The sequence below is a fragment of the Macaca mulatta genome, chromosome 5 (genome assembly GCF_049350105.2).
Source record: "Macaca mulatta isolate MMU2019108-1 chromosome 5, T2T-MMU8v2.0, whole genome shotgun sequence".
In the NCBI taxonomy this organism is placed as follows: domain Eukaryota; kingdom Metazoa; phylum Chordata; class Mammalia; order Primates; family Cercopithecidae; genus Macaca; species Macaca mulatta.
This window is the reverse complement of record NC_133410.1, coordinates 38352631-38375506: the sequence shown is the minus strand read 5'-3', so window position 1 is coordinate 38375506 and position 22876 is coordinate 38352631. Positions and strand designations below refer to the sequence as shown.

At 38.9% G+C, this 22876-nt stretch overlaps 1 long non-coding RNA gene across 4 annotated transcripts in view; it reads left to right on the top strand.

Moving 5' to 3' along the window:
* Positions 1–22876, top strand: part of LOC114678280 (uncharacterized) — a 63075-nt gene that overhangs the window by 17443 nt on the left and 22756 nt on the right. The window contains exon 4 of one of the 4 annotated variants that reach the window (XR_003729603.2): positions 882–1097. The exons of the other annotated variants lie outside the window; for them this stretch is intronic. This is a non-coding gene — a long non-coding RNA (uncharacterized LOC114678280). Of the gene's footprint in view, positions 1–881; positions 1098–22876 lie in introns of those variants that run through there. 4 annotated transcript variants of the gene reach the window in all.

Genomic DNA, 22876 nt, shown 5'->3' with positions numbered 1-22876 from the left:
GGTCAAATAAAAAATGTAACACTTTTATTAGGCTGTTCAGTATCGAGCAATTAAAAAAAGCATATAATCTTAATAAAATAGATTTTTAGTTTTCTCATAACAAATAAGTCAACTTACTTGCATTTCAAATTGCAGTTCCTGGCTGATGCTGATTTTGCTGGTCCAGGGAGCACACTTTTAGGTCACTGATCCCTAGATAATTGTTTCCCAAATCCCCTTCACTTTTTGTCATATAAGTTATATGAAAAACAGCATGTATTTTTAAATGTTGATTGTTTACGAAGCAACAAATCTTTTCTTATTATATGCCTTTTGAAAGTTACTTTTCAGTTTATTATTTTCAAGCTGCAAGATGCGTTTGATGTTATTTTATATAATTTTATAATTTTAAAATTAGGGACCCTGATGCCTCATTTTCTGATTTTTATTATGTATTCTGTTTTTCTTATTAGGCTGACAGAATAGATAAGAGGATTTCAGTAGGTAGATAGGAGGGAAGGGATATTTAGAGGTAATTGGGTAGAGTGGAAAACACAGACAAGCTGATTTGAACTCAGTAATAATCCTTTAATAACTTGGATAATAAACTTTCTCAGCCTCACTTTTTTTTTTTTTTTAATCTATAATACAGCTAATGATATCCACCTTAGAGGGTTGTTAAAAAGATGAGATAACATATATGATGGTTGCTAGCCATGCCTCATTTATAGTACGCACTCAATAAGTAATAGGTAAGGTAATGTTGTTACTGTTATTAAGCAATGAGAAGTTCAAGTTTGAACTTGTTTTTTATTTCAACATTATAATTTGTATATATCGCAATAAATCTTGATAAAAATAAAGGTATAATACCCATCAAACTAATAAAATATGTTTTCTAGGTTGAAAAATGACAGATGCAATTTGTTCAAAAAAGAAAATGTATGGAGGAGAATATTCAGACAGTGATGACGGGAAACAATGGAGATTACACAAGATCAGAGTAAAATGTTCATAATTGTTAAAGCTGGGGGATAATCACATGGGAATTTATTATACTATTGTGCCTATTCTTATGTATGCCTGAACGTTTTCATAATAAAAAGTTTCAGGCTGGACGCAGTGGCTCATGCCTGTAATTCCAACCCTTTGAGAGTCCAAGGCAGGAGCATTGCTTGAGCCCAGGAATTTAAAACCAGCCTGGGCAGCATAGTGAGACCCTGCCTCTACAAAAAAATTTAAAAATTAGCTGTGGGTTGGGTATGGCGGCTCATGCCTGTAGTCCCAGCACATTGGAAGACCGAGGCTGGTGGATCGCTTGAGCTCACGAATTTGAGACCAGCCTAGGCAACATGACGAAACCCCATTTCTACAACAAATACCAAAAAAAAAAAAAAAAAAAAAAAAAAAAAAAAGAAGAAAGGAAGGAAGGAAGGAAAAGAAAAAATTAACTGGATGTGGTTGGTCATGCCTGTAGTCCCAACTACTTGGGAAGCTAAGGTGGGAGAATCATTTGAACCCAGGAGGTGGAGGTTGCAGTGAGCCAAGATCATGCTACTGCACTCCAGCCTGGGTGACTGCAGTGAGACCTTGTCTCATAAAAACAAAACAACCCCAAAAAAGTTATTTTAAAATCAGTGCTCTCATTTAACAAACATTTTTTGAGCATTTATCAAGTGCCTTGCTCTACATTGAACTGTCCTTCAGTCCTATTGCTGTTACTGAGGTGTGAAGGAAGTGTGGAGCATAGGAGGAAGGGTTTAATATCAATGGATAGAGGGTATGTGGAAAGAATTGGGAAAAGCTTTACAATATTGAAGATATGGGCTTTGAAGAACGAGTAGGGTTTGGTTGGATGGAAAAGAGATTAGAATGGGCATTCCAGAGAGACAACAATCTAAACAAAGGCACAGCGATATGCAAATCTTGGCATTTTCCATGATCGATGCCTTTTCTAATATGCAGGCCTGTGGTAGCTGAGGCTGGAAGGACCTTGTATGTCATGCTGAGAAGTCGGGACTACATTTCTTCAACTGAAGGTTTTTGAGTAGGAGAGGGATGTGATTGGATATGTGTTGTAGAAGGATAACTTTGCTTTTTGAGAAAACAACTTTATTGAGGTATAATTGATATACAATAAACTACACATACAATTGCTGACTTTGGACATATGCACGTACCTGTAAAACTATCAACACAATCAAGGTAATAGACATAAGAAAGATAACTTTGATTACGAGTCTGAGAAAAGATTGGAAGGGTAAGACACTAGAGACAGACTAGTTAGGATACTCTTAGAACCTATTGAAATAAGAACTAATTTAAGAACTTTATGAGTATTGGCAGTAGAAATGGAAGGGTGAAGACAAGTTCAAGACATTTTCTGGGTGGGAATTTGATCTAGGATTGAAGTAGGGAGCTATACTGTCCTCCACAGTGTAAACTAAGTTGCTGTGAGTCATATGAAATAGCAATAACTAGAATTTTTTTTCCGCTTCTGCTGAAAGCATTTGAAGAATGATTTTTCTCACCTGAGCATCTTTTCTTCAAGTTCATGGTTCAGCTTTTATAAAGACTAGTATTGTGCTTTCTGGGGCTGTTTTCTTTTATTGATCCATTTATTCCTCCTCACCTTTCTCCTTTCTTCCTTTTGTGTGTGTCCATCTACACACACTCCTTTCTTTTAAACAAAAAATAATTTACTTTCTTATGACTTGTGGATATAAAATCATCATTAGCTTTTGGGCTTAACGTTTAAGACAATTTCATAAATGTGAAGCTTAAAACCTATTTCCCAAAATATTTTGCATTATTAGATGTTTGGGGGAAGTATATATTGTTGACATGTAGAAACTTTTTTTTTTTTTTTCTTTTGAGACGGAGTCACCCAGGCTGGAGTGCTGTGGCATAATCTTGGCTCATGGCAGCCTCTGTCTCCCGGGTTCAAGCAATTCTCCCACCTAAGCCTCCCAAGTAGCTGGTATTACAGGCGCGTGCCACCGTACCCAGCTAATTTTTGTATTTTTAATAGAGATGGGGTTTCACCATGTTGGCCATGCCGGTCTTGAACTCCTGATCTCAGATGATCTGCCTACCCTGACCTCCCAAAGTGCTGGGATTACAGGCATGAGCCACTGCGCCCAGAAACTTTTTTTTTTTTTTAATCATAGAATCTGTGTAGGTAGTGTTTTTTTAGGTGGAGTTTCTCTGTTTTTTTTTTTTCTCTCTCTCTTCCCACCCCCCACAACACTAGAAGGCCGTAAGTTATGCTTTGTTTTAGAAAAAAGAACATACCACATTTCTAGATCTTCTTGGTATATTACAACTAGAATATGTCTATAAGGAGAAAATAAATGGGTAGAAATACCAGCACAATTAGAATAACCAAGACATTGATTTCAGGAGGCCTCTATTAACAAAAGGACCTAGAGAAGCTGCTACGTGGCAGAAATCATGAATAATATGTTGAATTGACTTAGATCCCTTAAACCCAGTCTTGTTTCACATCAGGTACCTTTGTTGGGCTTCCTAGTTGGAGTTTACCTGGAGTGCAGCTTTGCCACAAAGTAAACCGTAGGCCTACGTTAGAAATTAGTAAAAGTTCCTCTCTCTCAACACTGCTAAATCAACTTGATGCGAGTGTTTATTGTGTAAGGAAATACTGCATCGAAATAATCATGTAATGAAGAAAGATTTCTTACTCTATTTGCTACCACAGAAATACACCATATCATATTCTAGATCTAGAGTTTTAAGTTATAAACAATTAGCAGTTGAAAGAAGTAACAAATAAATGACTCTCGGGACTGTATTTTCTCTCTACATTTATACAACTATATTTGAGTTGTCTTTGTTGGCAAGAATCAGATATAACATAAAAATGCATTCCTGCCACAAGTGTGTAACCTGTATCAAATCATAAGGAAACATAAGACAGCCCCAAAGTGAGGGACATTCTACAAAATAACCAGCTTGGATTCCTTAAACATGTCAAGGCTAAGCAACACAAAGGCTGAGAGACTTGCACGTTTTTTAAAAACGAAGATGTGATAACTAAATGCAGTGCATAAACCTGGATTGGATCGTGCTCCAGGTGAAGATGACATCTATAAGAACATTATTGGGACCAGGCGCGGTGACTCATGCCTGTAATCCCAGCACTTTGGGAGCCTGAGGCAGGTGGATCATGAGGTCAGGAGTTCGAGACCAGCCTGGCCAACATGGTGAAACCCCGTCTTTATTAAAAATAGAAAAATTAGCCATGGTGATGGGCACCTGTAATCCCAGCTACTTGGGAGGCTGTGGCAGGAGAATCGCTTGAACCTGGGAGGCAGAGGTTGCAGTGAGCCGAGATCGTGCCACTGCACTCCAGCCTGGGCCACAGAGCAAGACTCCATCTCAAAAAAAAAAAAAAAAAAAAAAAAAAGAAGAAAAAAAAAGATTATTAGGACAAGTGATGAAATTTGGATACGGACCATAGATTAGAAAATAGGGCCTGGCGTGGTGGCTCACACCTGTAATCCCAGCACTTTGGGAGGCTGAGGCAGGTGGATCACTTGAGGCCAGGAGTTGGAGACCAGCCTGGTCCACATGGCGAAATCCTATCTCTACTAAAAATACAAAAATTTGGTGGACATGGTGGCACACGCCTGTGATCCCAGCCACGTGGGAAGCTGAGGCACAAGAATCACTTGAACCTGAGAGGCGGAGGTTTCAGTGAGCTGAGATGGCACCACTGCACTCCAGCATGATCAACAGAGGGAGACTGTCTTAAAATCATTTTGTATCAGCATTACATTTCTTTATTTCAGTGACTGTGCTGTGGTTATATAATAAAATGTCCTAGTTCTTAGGAAAATGCATATTGAAGTGTTTAGGGCCAAAGAGACACTTTATGTAAACAGTTGGTAAATCCAAGTAAAAGGTAGATGTGAATTTTTTGTGCTATTCTTGATATTTTATCAGAAAGTAACCTCCACGAAAATATCTTAGAAAAAAATCATTATTTTTGAGAATATTTTATTATTGTCATAAGTTTTTATTTCAAATTGGTGTGTTGAATTATATAAATTTCTTAATAAAAGACTTGTGTATTAAAATTATTTATTATTAAATGTTTTCTGATGACAGTTATTCACAATTACCTTCCAAACAGCTATTTTATCACAAGTTCATTGCAAGTGCTGGCAATTAAAATCATATGTAACATATTAGGGATGCTGAGAAAGAGAAGGGCAGCCCTTGACCTGTGGGGCCAGCCTGGCACTCACTGGTAGGCCTTGGCGCTCTCCTGTTGGACATAGTTTCACAAAACATCAGCATTAGGCAAGGCCAATCTGAGACCATGCTAAATACAAGATAATAAATACAAGGTATCTTGATGCAGTACAAGATAAACACACATTTTTTTCTAAATGCACACAAAAATAAGGTTACTGTGTCATCTACAAAATACCAAACATCCCCCTTCCCAGCTAATACTAGTGACAGTTGCTTCTCTACCAATTATAGCTTGAGCTATGCTCTAGTGCCCTCCCTATAGATAAGATTTATTGAGGTAGCTAGTCACAGAATTGTCCTCATATTCTGCCAGTACTCAGTATACAGTGAACCCCTGCTTCCTTGAACTCTCCCCCAAATCACAACCAGAGTCCAAATCCATGACAGATTCTAACACCCTCTTACTGAGGTGCCCCAAGCCTCATGGTGTGCCTCTCAGGTTCAAGTGATTCTTGTGCCTCAGATTCCCACGTAGCTAGGATCACAGCCTCATGGTGTGTGTGTGAATAATAAACACAACTTGTTCAACTACAAGTGTGTTCCTGACCACAAGACATTGACAATGTCTAACATGATGTATAATACAAATCAATATGTAATAGGTCACTCACAGACATATATTTCTACCAATATGTAAGTGCGATTTGATTTTCTTTTGGCTTAAAAATAGAAGGTTTATAACTACCTGGCTAAGATCATTTTGTAGTAAGGAATTTATGGCCCTGTATTTTAAAAATCAAGTTCTATGGTACAATAAAAGTAAGTATTTTCTTTTGTAAACATTAATATTTTACCATGTGGATGGTAAATGATGGACAGTTGTTGGCAACTGAATGAAAGAAAGATGCTCCATGTTTTCCCGAAAAACACTTGGTTCTTGGAGATAATTTAATATTCGGATTGCATATCCTTTTTTTTTTTTTTTTCTTTTTGAGGCAGTCATTCTCTGTTGCCCAGGCTGGAGTGCAGTGGCATGATCTCAGCTTATTGCAGCCTCTAGCTCCCAGGTTCTTACCTCAGCCTCCTGAGTAGCTGGGACTACAGGTGTGCACCACCATGCCTGGCCCCTTTCCCCTAGTGTAATGTCTTCTAGGCTCATCCATGTCATAGCATGTATCAGTACTGCAGTCCTTTTAATTGCCAAATGATACCTTATTGAATTGATATACCACATTTTCTTTTTGCATTTATCAGTTGATGGCTATTTGGGTTGTTTCCATTTTGGGGCTATTTTGAATATTACTGCAGTTAACACTGGTGTACACAATTTTTGTGTGTTATTTCTCTTGGGTAGATACCTAGGAGTGAAATTGCTGGGTCAGGTGTTAACTCTATGTTTAGTCTTTTAAGGAAATGCCATACTGTTTTCCAAAGCAGCTGCACCATTGTACAATCACATCAGCACTCTATGAGGGGTCCAGTTCTCCCCATCTTCGCTAACACTTATCTGTTCCTTTTATTATAGCCATCTTAGTGAGTGTGAAGTGATTTTTTCATTGTGGTTTTAACTTGCATTTTCTTATGACTAATGATGTCGAGTATCTTTTCATGTGCTTATTGACCATTTGTATATTTTCTCCAGAGAATTGGCTTTTCAGATCCTTTGTCCATTTTCAAAATTGGGTTAAGTTTTTATCGTTGAGTTGTACGTGTTCTTTATATATTCTGGATACAAATCCTTCCTTTATCAGATAGATGATTTGAAGATATTTTATCCCAATATGTGAGTTATCTTTTCAACTTTTTGATGTGTTTTGCAGCACAGAAGTTTTTAAATTTTTGGCTGGGTGCGGTGACTCACGTCTGTAATCCCAGCAGTTTGGGAGGCCGAGGTGGGCGGATCACCTGAGATCAGGAGTTTGAGATCAGCCGGACCAATGTGGTGAAACCCCGTATCTACTAAAAATACAAAAAAATTAGCTGAGTGTGGTGGCGTGTGCCTGTAGTCCCAGCTACTCTGGAGGCTGAGGCAGGAGAATTGCTTGAACCCAAGAGGCAGAGGCTGCAGTGAGCCAAGATCACGCCATTGCACTCCGCCTAGGCAACAAGAGTGAAACTCAAAAAAAAAAAAAAAAAAAGGAAATGATTGCCTGATCCAAGTTCATTCAGAATTATGCCTGTGTTTTTTTCCTAAAAGTCTTACATTTAGATCTTTGATCCATTTGGAGTTAATTTTTGTATATGGTGTTTAGTAGGGTCCAAATCCATTCTTTTGTATGTATATAGCATCATTTGTTGCAAAGACTATTCTTTCCCCATCAAATTATCTTAGCACTCTTGTCAGAAATGATAATAAATGTTAAGGATTATTTCTGGACTCTCAATTCCATTCCATTGATCAACATGTCTATCCTTATGACAGTACAGCACTGTCTCAATATCTATAGCTTTGCGGTAAATTTTGAAATGAAAACGTGTGAATCCTCCAACTTTTTTCTTTTTCTTCAGCATTGTTTTGGCTATTCTGGGTCCCTTAAATTTTCATACTAATTTTTGGATTCAGCTTATTGATTTCCACAAAGAAGCCAACTGATATTTTGATTCAATCGTTTGGTTTTTAAATTTAAATTAATTTACCCACTTTTGTGGGGTGATTTGGAATTTATAAAAAGCTTTTATTTATGCTTCTTGAATAATTATCTCATTTATCATTTTTGCTAAGCATTGTTGTACATTTTGTAAATGAGGGCCTTAAAGGTTTAAAGAGGCTGACTATGTAATTATTATTATTATTTTTTAACTCTAATACTTGTTCTTTATATTGTAGCTCCTTTCTTAATATGCCCTCAAATAGCCATTTAGAATAATAATGTCTAAATTATAAATGTGATACTACATTGGTGGGAAAATTAGTCAATAGCTAAATTAAAAACATTCTTATTAGGAACATTTTTTCAGTTGGAGGATATTTGACTGCTTAGAAAAATTGTGAACAATTTGTGTTAATCCCTTAAATCTAGTTAATTGTCTCAGACAAGGTTGAGATGACATGAAGTCACCCAGTGAGTAAGGAAGGTAGATAATGACAAGTTATTATTTGTAGTACACTGAATGAAGGATATTTTACTTAAAGGGTCCTAATTATTCTTTTTCCAGAATGATTTGAATATGGAACTGTACACCTATTAAAAATCACACTTATGGGGACCACACTGATATAATTTTTGTTTGTTTTTGAGACAAGGTCTCACTCTGTTGCCTAGGCTGGAATGTGATGGTGCAGTGCTGGGCTCAAGCGATCCTCCCATCTCAGCCCCCAAGTAGCTGGGACTACAGGCATGCACCACCATGCCTGATCAATTTTTAAATTTTTTGTGGAGATGAGGTCTCACTGTATTGCCCAGGCTAGTCTTGAACTCCTGAGCTCAAGAGATCCTCCTGCCTTGGCGTCCGAAAGCGTTGGGATTACAGGTGTGTTAGTCTGTTTCACACTACCATAAAGAACTACCTGAGAATGGGTAATTTATGAAGAAGAGGTTTAATTGACTCACAGTTCTACAAGACTGGGAGGACTCAGGAAACTTACAATCATAGTGGAAGCAAAGGGGAAGCAAGCACCTTCTTCAGATGGTGGCAAAAGAGGGAAAGAGAGTGAAGGGGGAAGTGCCACACACTTTTTTTTGATCTCTTGAGAACTCACTCACTATCATGAGAAGAGTAAGAGGGAAATCCACCCTGTGATCCAGTCACCTCCAGTCAGGTCCCTTCTCTAATTGCACATGAGATTTGGGTGGGAACACAAATCCAAACTATATTAACAGGTGTGAGCCACCTTGTCTGGCCCACATTGGTATAATTAATACAAAATAAACTTACATCTTTTTATCAAGTTTTTTTTTTCATTATGTAGATATGGTCAAAGAAAATGTCATTGATGTTTGTGAGAGCTTTAAGTTCCACCTGAACTGAATTTTTAAATATTAAGAAAATATTTATTGAGGCCAGGTGCAGTGGCTCACATCTGTAATCCCCATACTTTGGGAGGTGGGCAGATCACTTGAGGCTAGGAGTTCAAGACCAGCCTGGCCAACATGGTGAAACCTCATCTCTACCGAAAATACAAAGATTAGCTGGGTGTGGTGGCACATGCCTGTAATCCCAGCTAATCAGAAGGCTGAGGCAGAGAATCGCCTGAACCTGGGAGGCAGAGGCTGCAGTGAACTGAGATCACGCCACTGCACTCCAGCCTGGGCAACAGAGTAAGACTCCATGTCAAAAAAAAAAAAAAAAAAAAAAAAAAAAAAGAAAGAAAATATTTATTGAGGTAAAATTCATATAACATAAAATTAACCATTTTAATGTGAACAAATGCTGGACTTTTATCATGTAAAATTTCAGGGACACAGAACAATAAAAAAATAAATATCATAAATACTCCTACGCCTATCACCCAGATTTGGAATAGTCTTAGCATTGTGCCTTATTCGATGAGGACTTTAATACTTTTTTTTTTGAGATGGCATTTTGCTCTTGTTGCCCAGGCTGGAGTGCAATGACACAATCTCTACTCACTACAACCTCCACCTGCCAGGTTCAACCGATTCTCCTGCCTCAGCCTCCCAAGTAGCTGGTATTACAGGCATGCGCCACAATGCCTGGATAATTTTGTATCTTTTTTAGTAGAGACGGCGTTTCACCATGTTGGTCTGGCTGGTCTCGAATTCCTGACCGCAGGTGATCCGCCTGCCTCGGCCTCCCAAAGTGCTGGGATTACAGGCATGAGCCACCGTGCCCGGCCTAATACATTTTTAAAAATAAAACCTTATAGATAAGTTTAAGGCCCCATGCCTATTTTTCCTGATTCTATTTCTCAAAGGCAGCCACTATCCCAAATTTGGTATTTATTGTTGCTATGAATATTTTCATACTTTTGCTACATATGTGTGTATCTGGAAACACTATGTGGAATATATGGAAGGAATATATAGACTATATAGAATTGTTTGATACATTTTTATATATACATGGTTTTATATTGAATCATGTTTTACATGCTTTTAAATTACTTATTTATTTACTTATTCTTTAGACACAGAGTCCCACTCTGTTGCCCATGCTGGAGGGCAGTGGCATGATCATAGCTCACTGGAGCCTGGAACTCCTAGGCTCAAGTGATCTTCCTGCCTGAGCCTCCCAAAGTGCTGGGATTACAGGCATGAGAAACTGTGCCTGGCCACATACCTTTTAAAAAAAAATGCAACATTATGTTTCTGGGACTCATGTTGACACATACCTTTGTAACAGCTAAACAGTATTCAATTGTATGGCTATATCACAGTATACTTATACATTCTTTTTTTGATGGACATTTAGTTTCCAGCAAGGTTATTTAAATTAGAAAATGCAACAATGAACATTCTTTTTTTTTTTTTTTTTTAAACAGAGCCTCACTCTGTCATCCAGGCTGGACTGCAGTAGCGCTATCTTGGCTCACTGCAACCTCCGCCTCCCAGGTTCAAGTGATTCTCCTGCCTCAGCCTCCCAAGTAGCTGGAATTACAGGTGCACACCACAATGCCCGGCTAATTTTTTTTGTATTTTAGTAGAGACAGGGTCTCACCGTGTTGCCCAGGCTGGTTTCAAACTCCTGAAATCAGGCAATCCACCTGCGTTGGCCTCCCAAAGTGCTAGGATTACAGGTGTGAGCCACTGCTCCCAAACAAACATTCTTTTTTTTTTTTTTGAAATGGGGTGGTGTTCTGTTGCCAGGCTGGAGTGCAATGGTGATCTTGGCTCACTGCAACTTCCGACTCCCGGATTCAAGCGATTCTCCTGCCTCAGCCTCCCAAGTAGCTGGGATTACAGGCACGTGCCACCACACCGGCTAATTTTTGTATTTTTAGTAGATACGGGGTTTCACCGTGTTGGCCAGGATGGTCTCGATCTCCTGACCTCATGATCCAACTACCTTGGCCTCCCAAAGTGCTGGGATTAAAGGCGTGAGCCACTGTGCCTGGTCAACATTCTTATTTCTAATGTGGCATAGAGGAGTGGTTAGGAGCCAGGGTGCTAGAGCCACATTACCTGTATTTGAACTGTGTCTCGATGGGTAAATTACTTCTCTGGATTTGAGCTGTGTCTCTATGGGCAAATTACTTCTCTGTTCTTCTCTTTAGTGCCCTGTTCCCTTCAGTCATGAAAGCAATGAAGGAAGACAGAATTTCTAATATTATGGTTTCTGAATCATCCTTAATGAGCCTGTCATCAATAAAATGAGAAACTGCAACCTATTTAAACACTATTTATCAGATTATAACACACATTAGAGAATTTAAATATCTTTATGGCAGGACAATGAAAGTAAAGTGCAGTCTCTATTCTGACTATTGTTTGAAGCTGAAATTTATTGGTATTTTAATACCAATAAATTAAAGTTAGTAAGTAACTTGCTAAGTAAGTCCAATCATGGCATACTACTCAAGGAGCATTTTACAAAGATCTAATACAGAAACTATGTCTGATACAACAGTAACTACAGTTGCCAGATCCCCATTTTATTTCCTGTAATTTATATTTGATGTTCCTGGATTCCTCTGTCTTTTGGAGCAGCCTATCTAATGTTTGAAAAGGGAGAAGTTAATAGGTGTATATAATTGTGATTTTATTTACTGTCCCTGGGACCTAGTGCTGTTTTAAATTCACAGTTTGGTGGGGTAGAGTGTCCATTTGGCATGTTTGTATGTGCTTGGCCCATTTAAGCAGAGCTCTTCTTTGCCCTAGGCTGGTAAAAAAAAAAATCAATTCTAATAGCACATTTGAGAAGAGGAACAACCATTATTGGAAACTTCTTTGATGTTTAATTTGTCGTTTTAAAGCATAATTTGGTAAACTGAGGTGTTTTTCCCCTCCTTTACATTCTCCAGTGGCCAAAGTTGTCTCTCTTATTAGAAATAGCCATTTTTTTTTTTTTAAATGAGACAGAGTCTTGCTCTGTCACCCAGGCTGGAGTGTAGTGGTGCGATCTTGGCTCACTGCAACCTCTGCCTCCCGGGTTCAAGCGATTCTCCTGCCTCAGCCTCCCGAGTAGCTGGGATTATAGGCGAGCACCACCATGCCCAGCTAATTTTGGATTTTGAGTAGAGACGGGGTTTCACCATGTTGGCCAGGCTGGTCTCAAACTCCTGACCTCAAGTGATCCACCCTCCTCGGCCTCCCAAAGTGCTGGGATTGTAGGAGTGAGCCATGGTGCCTGGACTTTATCTATGGTTCTTGTATCTAAAGTGAAAATTTTTGAAAGTTGATTTCTGTCCAAGATATCTGTACTTGAAGATTGACAGTAGAGTTCCTCTGGGTAGATCTGACATAGTAACTGAATAGGAGGGATTGGAGATGGGAGCTGTTGTTCCCTTCCTCCCTCCCCATCCCCCACCCCCACTTGGACTGAACCCTAATCTCAGAGCAAGACTCTTTAGGATTAGGATAGAAAGAAATTAAGATCTCAGAAGTTTGAACTGGTTTGTCACTGACTAGGTAGAGAGTTTCCCTTGGTGGTTTCAGTGCTAAGAATTTGATCCTGTCTGGTGCTGCACCTATCTTTTTGTAATTATATACATTCATTGTTGTTATATCAATTTTGAAAAGCCGCTCATATGGGCTTACTTTACACAGATAAAGTTAACCATTTTCTTGTTTAAGCCATGCTGCTTTCAATTACAAGCAGCCTGCACGAATTCTAACTGATACTGGTGGAACTGGATTAAATGACTTTTGGTTCCTTTCTAGTTCTGACACATGAGCTTAAATATTTTTTGAGGGCCAGTTCTATGCCTGGTGCTATGCTAACTGTCCACATTTCCCTCCTGTCTGTCCACATATCCTTCAAAGTGAGCTTCTTTGAACTACATGCTTGAAGCCCTGAGTTGGTTAGCATTCAGAGACTGGGTGATGCAGCTCGAGTGGCTGAATTTTCTCCCTACCTTCTGACAGTCAGTGGGCTCTGATGATCAGTGTCTTGGTCCTGCCCATTTTTGCTAAGAGCATGAAATAACTTAGTTTCTAACCTCAGTATCCTAGTTGTGAAGTCCAGCCTGACATTCAGAGAGTCTATACTTCTTTTTTTTTTTTGAATTTTACTTTAAGTTCTGGGATATACGTGCAGATTTGTTACATAGGTATACATGTGCCATATGGTTTGCTGCACGTATCAACCCGTCATCTAGGTTTTAAGACCTGCATGCATTAGGTATTTGTCCTAATGCTCTCTCTTCCTCCCTTTGCTCCCCACCCCTTAACAGACCCCGGTGTGTGATGTTCCCCTCCCTGTGTCCATGTGTTCTCATTGTTCAACTCCCATTTATGAATAAGAATATGCAGTGTTTGGTTTTCTGTTCCTGTGTTAGTTTGCTGAGAATGATGGTTTGCAGCCTCATCCATGTACCTCAGAGCACGACACCTGATGCCTCTGTATCCAGTGACCACATTGTCAAGGTCAGCCTACTTGTAACCCCCACTTGTGTGTACCCCAACCCCTGGTCTGGGGATTCCCTGTATCTGTCATTGTCATTCCCCTTGGGGTCTTCCATCTGATCACCAAGGCTTAATTTGAGAAATCTGGTTAGGATCTGCTACTTATGTTTACACGTTGCCAGGGATTCTACTTGTTTCACCTTCTCTGGGCAGTCCTAGGACAAAACAATTGGGTCTATTTGTTCATTCATTCATTTTCTCATTCCTTCTGTGGTTAGTACCTCCTATTTAATATAGCCAAGGCATCAAGATACAGTTACCCTTGATGAAGTCATCAAGATCTATTTGCTAGGATACTTTAGATATGTTAACCTTTTATCAGGAGGAAGAAATGGCAGGAGGTCACTGAAGTTCAATGGACAGAATTCTTATTTCAGCAAATGTGGCCAGATTTGCTAAAGATTGTGTTTATCTGGGTCTGACATTATCTCTTTCCGTGTCTCTCTCACACTCTCTTTGTAGTAAGATATTCGAAGTCAGTATCTTCTGGATGATGATGATCCATTGGAGGAAGATGTCCTTGTTGATGTATGTGTTTTAGGTTCTCCAACAAATAAGTATATAGTTTTTGTTTTTCTTTCTTTTTTTTTAAATTTTATTTATTTTTTTGAGACAGGGTCTCACTCTATCACATAGGCTGGAGTGTAGTGGTGCGATCACAGCTCATTGCAGCCTTGCCCTCCCAGGTTTGGGTGATCCTCCCATCTCAGCCTCCCAAGTAGCTCAGACCACAGGCACGCACCGCCATACCTGGCTAATTTTTGTATGTTTTTGTAGAGATAGGGTTTTGCCATGTTGCCTAAGCTGGTCTCGAACTCCTGGGCTCAAGTGATCCTCCTGCCTTGGCCTCCCAAAGTGCTGGGATTACAGAAGTGAGCCACTGTGCCAGGCCTAGTTTCTGTTTTTAATTGGAGAAATAGCTTCAGATTTGGCCAACTTACCAAACACTTATTTTTAAGTCATTTGAAATATAATTTATTTGAAACTTAAAGATATTTTTCTTTGTGCTAGTCTTTTGAAAATACTTGTGTCCTTTGCAAATGGTCATATCCTTATCTGAATAATCTTTTGTAAATATAATTTCTGGAAAAAAAGGGAAATTCAGCTTCCTATTCTAAAATGTAAGAACTAGGAACATGATGCAACCTGGCCTCTGGGAAGGAATCTGGCATCCACTTGTTTGGGAGATATTCATTGAAGAGTTAGTGAAGCCATTATACAACGTGTGTGTGTGTGTGTGTGTGTGTGTGTGTGTGTGGAGGGGGGTGGGGCAGGAAGGGTAATTCTAAAGAGCACAGAGCTTTTAATAGCTATGCTATTTAAAATTGATTATTTAAGTATGAATAAATACCTGTTATAGTAATTTTCAGAAACCTCTAATTTATTTGGGAAAGGATGGCATTATAAAAAGTAATATTTGTCAGAATCTGTTATAAAAACTGGTAAAGATTATGTGAAACTCAACAGAAAGATACTGAAAAAATTAATAGCATGGTTTGCTGCAAATCAGAAAAATGTATTCACAGGGATTGAAGTGGAGGAGGAAGAGTTTCCAAGGTAAGGGAAAGGGGGATAGCTGTGAGATTGGGGATGGAGAAAAATAACATTTAATACTAAGTACAGAACTGGGAAATTTAGATAGAATTCACATTATAAAAATAAATAAATATAAATATAGGGTTTTTTATTGCATACTACAATTCTAGAAAATGTCAAGATTGTTTGGTCATCTTATATTTTTGCTTCCAATTTATCATTTAGCCTTACAGACTTTAAAATAAAGGCTATTTTAGGCTGGGCACGGTGGCTCATGCCTGTAATCCCAGCACTTTGGGAGGCCAAGGTGGGCAGATCACTTGAGGTCAGGAGTTCAAGACCAGCTTGGCCAACATGGTGAAAACTCATGTCTACTAAAAATCCAAAATTAGCCAGGTGTGGTGGTGCATGCCTGTAATCCCAGCTACTTGGGAGGCTGAGGCAGGAGAATCGCTTGAACCTGGGAGGTGGAGGCTACAGTGAGCCGAGGTTGCACCACTACACTCCAGCCTGGGCAACAGAGTGAGACTCCATCTCAAAAAAAATAAAAAATAAATAAATAAATAAAAAATAAAATAAAGTTTTTTTGAGGAAATAAATCATTTTCTACCAATATTACATAGAAAGTCTAAAAAACATAATTAATAACTAGAGAAAGATAGTGTATTTAAAAATAATATCTAACCAGAGAATTTCAGGTTTCCTTCTGGTTTTCTAACTATTGGTAGCTAAAAATGCTGATGTCATTTAAAATTATTAATTGCTGTTTTATATGATCCATTTAAGCTTAAAATAAAGCTGGATATTCAACACTAAGCCAATATTTTTGTTCAATTCTGTGCCAAGAATGATTCTAGGTGCAGATACACGGCTATGAATCAAACAGCCAAGGGAATTAAGAAATGGAAATGAGTTCTGTTTCCATGACAATTTAATGATTCTTATTCTGTGGGGAAAACATTCTTGCACTACTTCCCCTGAGTTCATGTAGAGTAGTAGTTCTCGATCCTGGCAGCCATTAGAATTACTTCAGGGTTACTTGGAGTGGCATGGTCTCAACCCAGATTTATTAGAAATAAACAGAATTTCTAGAGATGGAGCCTGTTACCTTCTTCTTTTTGAGCTCCCTATGTTGTCGAGCCAGAGTTGAGAACCACCAATTTATTCTAGAGTATGCCAAATCCAAGGAAGCAGATGGAAAGCCTACTTCATTTCTGAAGATTCATAGCTTCTTTTTTTAAAATTCAATGCACAGGAATGTAAAATGGCTCTGTTGCTGTGGAAACTGGTTTGGCAGTTTCTCAAAAAATTAACCACCATAAAATTACCATATAACCTATCAATTCCATTCATAGGTGATATACCTTCAAAGCATTGAAAACAGATGCTTAAACAAATACTTGTACATGTATGTTCATAGCAGCACTATTCACAATAACTAAAAGGAGGAAACCATCCAAATGTCCTTGAATAACACACTGTGGTATATACAATGGAATATTGTTCAGCCACAAGAAGAAATGAAGTAATGATTCATGCTACATCATAGATGAATCTTGAAAACATGCTAAATGAAAAAAGCCTGACACAAAGGGTCCCGCTGTATGATTCCATTTATATGAAATATTCAGAATAGGTAGATTTCTATAAATAGAAACCATATTGGTGGTCCCGGGGGCTGAGAAGAGGGAAGAATGGGGAGTAACTGCTAAATGGGTATGGGTATTTCTTTTGGGACGGTGAAAATCTTTTGGAACTAGATGTAGTGGTTGCACAACAATATGAATGTAATAGATGCTACTGAATTGTTCACTTTAAAATGGTTAATTTTATGAGATGTGAATTTTGCCTCAATTAAAAAAAACCCTATCATCTACAAACATTAAATCTTTACTTTTAATGTGATTTTCTTGATTAAAGAAAACTAGCTTTTCAGCCAGGCACGGTGGCTCCCACCTGTAATCCCAGCACTTTGGGAGGCCGAGGCGGGTGGATCATGAGGTCAGGAGTTCGAGACCAGTCTGGCCAAGATGGTGAAACCCTGTCTCTACTAAAAATACAAAAAAAATTAGCAGGGCATGGTGGTGGGCGCCTGTAATCCCAGCCACTTGGGAGGCTGAGGTGGAGGATTGCTTGAACCAGGGAGGCAGAGGTTGCAGTGAGCTGAGATCATGCCACTGCACTCTAGCCTGGGTGACAGAGCAAGACTCCATCTCAAAACAAACAAACAAAAAAACAAATACAAAAACAAAACAAACAAAACTAGCTTTTTGGGAAATCAGATTAAAGCTTGTCATAAAACACCAGTTGAATTGACTTAATTCTGTGATCCAGGCTTTTCATTTGTCTCATAAATAGCCTTAGGAAGAAGCTGTGACTTGCCCACATTCTGAATACATCTAAGAAGATACTGTTATCTGGAAATCTGAATTTCTTTAAAACTCTGTGTTTAGGTCTTCATTGGGGAGCTCTCATGGACCAAAGGGTATCCCTTGTCTCAAAAATTCATGCCCTTGGTTTCAAAACTTCTGGTCATGTCTCTGAGGCGACAGAGTGAGACTCTGTCTTAAAAATAAATAAATAAAAAATTGAAGATACTACCTTCCCCAAAAGGACAGAGGAGAAGCATGCCAAAAGGAGGAAAGGAAATTATTATATCAAAAAGATACCTGCGCACGTATATGTATTGCAGCACAATTCACAATTGCGGATATGGAATCAACCTAGGTGACCATCAGCGTGTGGATGAAGGAAAGTGTGGTGTATACAGGTCAAGCATAGTGGCTCATGCCTGTAATCCAGCACTTTGGGAGGCTGAGGCAGAAGGATCCCTTGAAGCCAGAAGTTTGAGACCAACCTGGGCAACAAAGTGAAACCCTGTCTCTATTTTTAAAAAAGTGACGTATATATACCATGGAATACTACTCAGCCATGAACAAGAACCAAATGTATTTTCAGCAGTTTGGATGGAACTGGAGGCCATTATCTGAAGTGAAGTAACACAGGAACAAAAAACCAAATACCACATGTTTTCACAAGTGGGAACTAAGCTATGGGTATGCAAAAGTATACAGAGTGGTATAAAGGACACTGGAGACTCAGAAAGGGGGAGGATGGGCTGGGCGCAGTGGCTCATGCTTGTAATCCTAACATTTTGAGTGGATCCCTTGAGATCAGGAGTTCAAAACCAGCCTGGCCAACATGGTGAAATCCCATCTCTACTAAAAATACAAAAAAATTTAGCTGGGCATGGTGGCATGCACCTGTAATCTCAGCTACTCGGGAGGCTGAGGCAGGAGAATCGCTTGAACCTAGTAGATGGAGGTTGCAGTGAGCCAGGATCACGCCACAGCACTCCAGCCTGGGTGACAGAGCGAGACTCTGTAAATAAGAAAGGGGGAGGGTGAAAGGGGGATGAGGGGTGAAAAACTACCTGTTGGGTACAATGTACACTATTGGGATGACTGGTACACTAAAAGCCCAGACTTTACCACTCTTCATCCATGGAACCAATAACCATTTGTACCCCTAAAGCTAGTGAAATAAAAAAGTTTTTTAAAAATTAGGGAAATAAGAGAATAGGAAAAATCAGCATAAGAGATGTGAAAATGTCACAAGTAGCTAGAGACTTCAGGTTTTGAAAACATACCAGAAATCTGAATTTTTCTTAATAAAAAGATATAAGAATACTCTAGTGGTATTTAAAAATGCCAAACAATGGATATATTTGGAACCTAGAAAAAACTTGTTATTGTTTGAGAAATAATCTTCTGGAGGAGTGAAAATGATGGGCAAGTAATGTAACTGATTTACTGAAACATTCTTTAATAAACACTCAGGATCAGACTTACAGAGGAGGAATAATCAAAGACCCTGAAAGCTGTCCTTAGACTTCTTCTATGTGATACCCATACCCTTAGAAGGTTGGCAGGTATAACACAGAGCTGAGGCCTTAACACACTCTGGTTACATCAGGTCTTTGAAACCCTGTGACTATCCCTGAATACAGAACACATTTTTATCTTCCTGGTTAAGATATTAAAAATATGCTGTTCATAGGAAATGCTGCCATATTGCTATGGCCATACCAAACAGCTAGCAATTCCCTCCCCTGCTCCACTGCTCGTCTTTGTATCTTCAAAAAAGTCACCTTAAATACAAAGATTTAATGTGTGTACATGGGCTTTTTTTAATTTTTCTTTTGAAATAATGATAGATTTATAGGAGGTTGCAAAGAAATGTCCAGGAAATTCTCACGTACCTTTTTCTCAGCCTCCTAAATATAAACATCTTACACAACTGTAATATAATATCAAAACCAAGAAATTGACACTGGTCCAAAACATACAGTTTAATCAGATTTCACCAGTTACATATGCACGTGTGTGTGTGTGTGTAACTTTATACGATTTTGCCACATCCATAGCCTTGCATAACCACAACCACAATCAAGAGACTATACTACCATCACAAGACTCCCTAGAGCTATTCCTCTACAGCCACATTCATCCTCTCCCCATATCTCTAACCTCTGACAGTTCCTAATCTGTTCTTCATCTCTATAATTAGGTTATTATTTGGATGTTACAAAAATAGAACCATGTTGTATGTACCCTTTTGGGACTGGCTTTTTTTTTTTTTTTTTTTTCACTCAGCATAATTTCCTTGAGGTTCCTCCAAGTTGTTGCTTGTGTGAAGGGTTTGTTCCATTTTATGACTGGATCGTATTCAATGGTATGGATGTCCCATAGGTTCTTTAACCATTCACCATTGCAGGACACTTGGGTAGCTCCCAGTGTTGGACTGTTATGAATGAAGCTGCTGGGAGTCAGTCTTCGTTTCCTCTGGGGCACCATGAGTAACACCAGCAGTGCCCTTGCTGGATCATAGGATGAGTCCATGCTTAGTTTCAAAAGGAACAGCTGGGTGCTTCTCCAGAGTGGATGCAGTCTTTTAAGAGAGAAAGTACTCTCTTTCAGAAATACTAACCTTGCCGAAGAAGCCTCCCACTTTTCTCTAAATAAATCTTTTTTTTTTTTTTTTTGAGACGGAGTTTTGCTCTTGTCGCTCAGCTGGAGTGCAATGGCACAATCTCAGCTCACTGCAACCTCCGCCTCCCGGGTTCAAGCGATTCTTGTGCCTCAGCCTCCGGAGTAGCTAGGATTACAGGCGCCTGCCCCCATGCCCAGCTAATTTATGCATAAATAAATCAATTTTTAAAAGAAAAGGGAAATACAATTATTTTCTTAAAATATTGAGTTTTAATATACTGTATTTTAAATTTTATTTGGAACTCAGACATTTAATTTTTCTAATTTCTCTGTCATGATTCAGATGTCAAAAAGCAGCTGATCCTGTGTAGTTTGTGATTTCACGGCATGCTAAATATAGCAGAATGGTGGGGTTGGTTGTGAGTGATAATGGCTCAGAGATAAAAATAATTGTTCATGGGGTACTTTGGTTAAAAGAATCATGAAAATAATATTTTCAAAGAAAGACTAAGAAGAAAATATAATTGTCTCTTTTTGCCCACTAAATTCTAAATGAGTTGCTCATGTTCTCTCATGATTCAGTAGCACAACCCCACCTTCATATAGTCGAACTGTGGCTACTGCTAGCCTCAACACCCTCTTTTTCTTTTTTCTTTCTTTTTTAAAAATAGATACAGTGTCTTGCTATGTTGCCCAGACTGGAACTCCTGGGCTCAAGTGTCCTCCTGCCTCAGCCTCTCAAATTGCTGGGATTATAAGTGTGAGCCACCACACCACCTTCAACCCTCTCTTAAGACTAAAAAATAATGAAGGCGGGAATGAAGGAGGTGGAATGTTTAATACAGCTCAGAAATACAGACATTAATGAGACAGGTAGAAGATAAGTTTGGGAAATAGAGTATTCAGCATAAGTGAACCTGTTTCTGGTTATCTTGTGTTTTTATTCTTTAAGTTTAAACTTTAAAAGTTCTGTTCATCTTCTCACTTCCTTTGACCCTGTCTCCTTGTTACTTTTCCTCTGCCCTGGAAATCATAACTGACTGAAAAGTAAGCTTTTCCCTTCATTGGCTTATCACTGGCAAGCTATTTTAATGTAAACATCACCTTAAACTCATAAAAATGATAATTTTGAAGGTCTCGGTGCTTCTTTTCAAACCTTCATTCACTTTCTCTTATCTCTTCCACAGGGAAGGGTATCAATTTACTTCTAAGAATTCCCCAAAAGGAACAAATGGAAAATAGAATTTTATCTGCTTCATTTGCAATGTCACAAATATGGATCATTTTCATAAAATTCATCCCATACTCCTGGGGTGAAAGAGTTGATGAGGTAATGTGCAGAGAACCTTCACTGGCAGTTCTGATATCGGATGTACAGTTTTCAATAATCAGTTATTTGTAGATTATTTTCAACTCTACTAATGTTTCTTATGCATCTGAGGAAGACAAAAATATTTGCTGTGTGGAAGCTGGAAGGAGGAAGCCTAGGACGTGGAGAACATGTATCAAGCTGAAAATGGGCCTATTTTTGTTTTTTTACTATTTAACCAAAATTTGAACCAATCAGAAAATTACAGAAAAACTGAGAGTATAGTTTAAATAAACCTTTACCCCTGAACTGTTTGAGAATAAGTTGCCAGCATGCTGGTCCATCACCCTGGAATAGTTTGTATTTCCTACAAAGACACTCATCTATAAAACCACAATACAATCATAAAAGTTAGGCAGTAAACACTGATACATTACTATCGTCTAATTCACAGAGCCATTCAAGTTGACAGTTGTTTCAATAATGTCCTTTATAGCAAAAGGATTCAATCCAGGATTTTGCACTGCTTTTAGCTGTCATGCTTCTTTTTTGTTTTGTTTTGTTTGAGACAAGGTCTCACTTTGTCACTGAGGCTGGAGTTCAGTGGGGTGATCTTGGCTCATTGCAGCCTCGACCTCCTGGGTTCAAGCAATCCTCCTGCCTCAGCCCCCCTAAGTAGCTGGGAATACAGGCATGTACCACCACACCTTGCTAATTTTTGTATATTTTTTAGAGATGGAGTTTTGCCGTGTTGGCCAGGCTGGTCTCGAACTCCTGAGCTCAAGTGATCCACCTGCTTCGTCCTCCCAAAATGCTGGGATTGCAGGTGTGAGCCACCACGCCCGGCCTCGTGTCTCTTTTTTCTTCAATCCAGTACAGTTAGTCTTTCCTCAAATCTCATCCCCTAGCACATTTGAAAGTTCCAAGCTAGCTATTCTGTAGGATAACCCGCCATTTTAGTTTGTCTGATGTTTTATTATGATTAGATCCAGATTATGCATCTTTGGCAGGAACGTCACGGAAGTGATACTGTGTTCTCATTGCATCCTATCACGTGGGGTAAGATTTTTTAAAGAAATAGATTGTGTTTTTTAGGTTCACAGCAAAATTGAGCAGAAGGTACAGGGTTCACATATATCCGCTGCCTTACACATGCATAGCCTTCCCCATTGTCAACATCCCCCACCAGAGTGCTACATTCATTACAATTGAGGCCCACATTGACATATCATCACCTAAAGTCCACAGTTTACATTAGGGTCCAGTCTTGGTGTGATGCATTCTACGAGTTTGGACAAATGCATAATGACATGTAC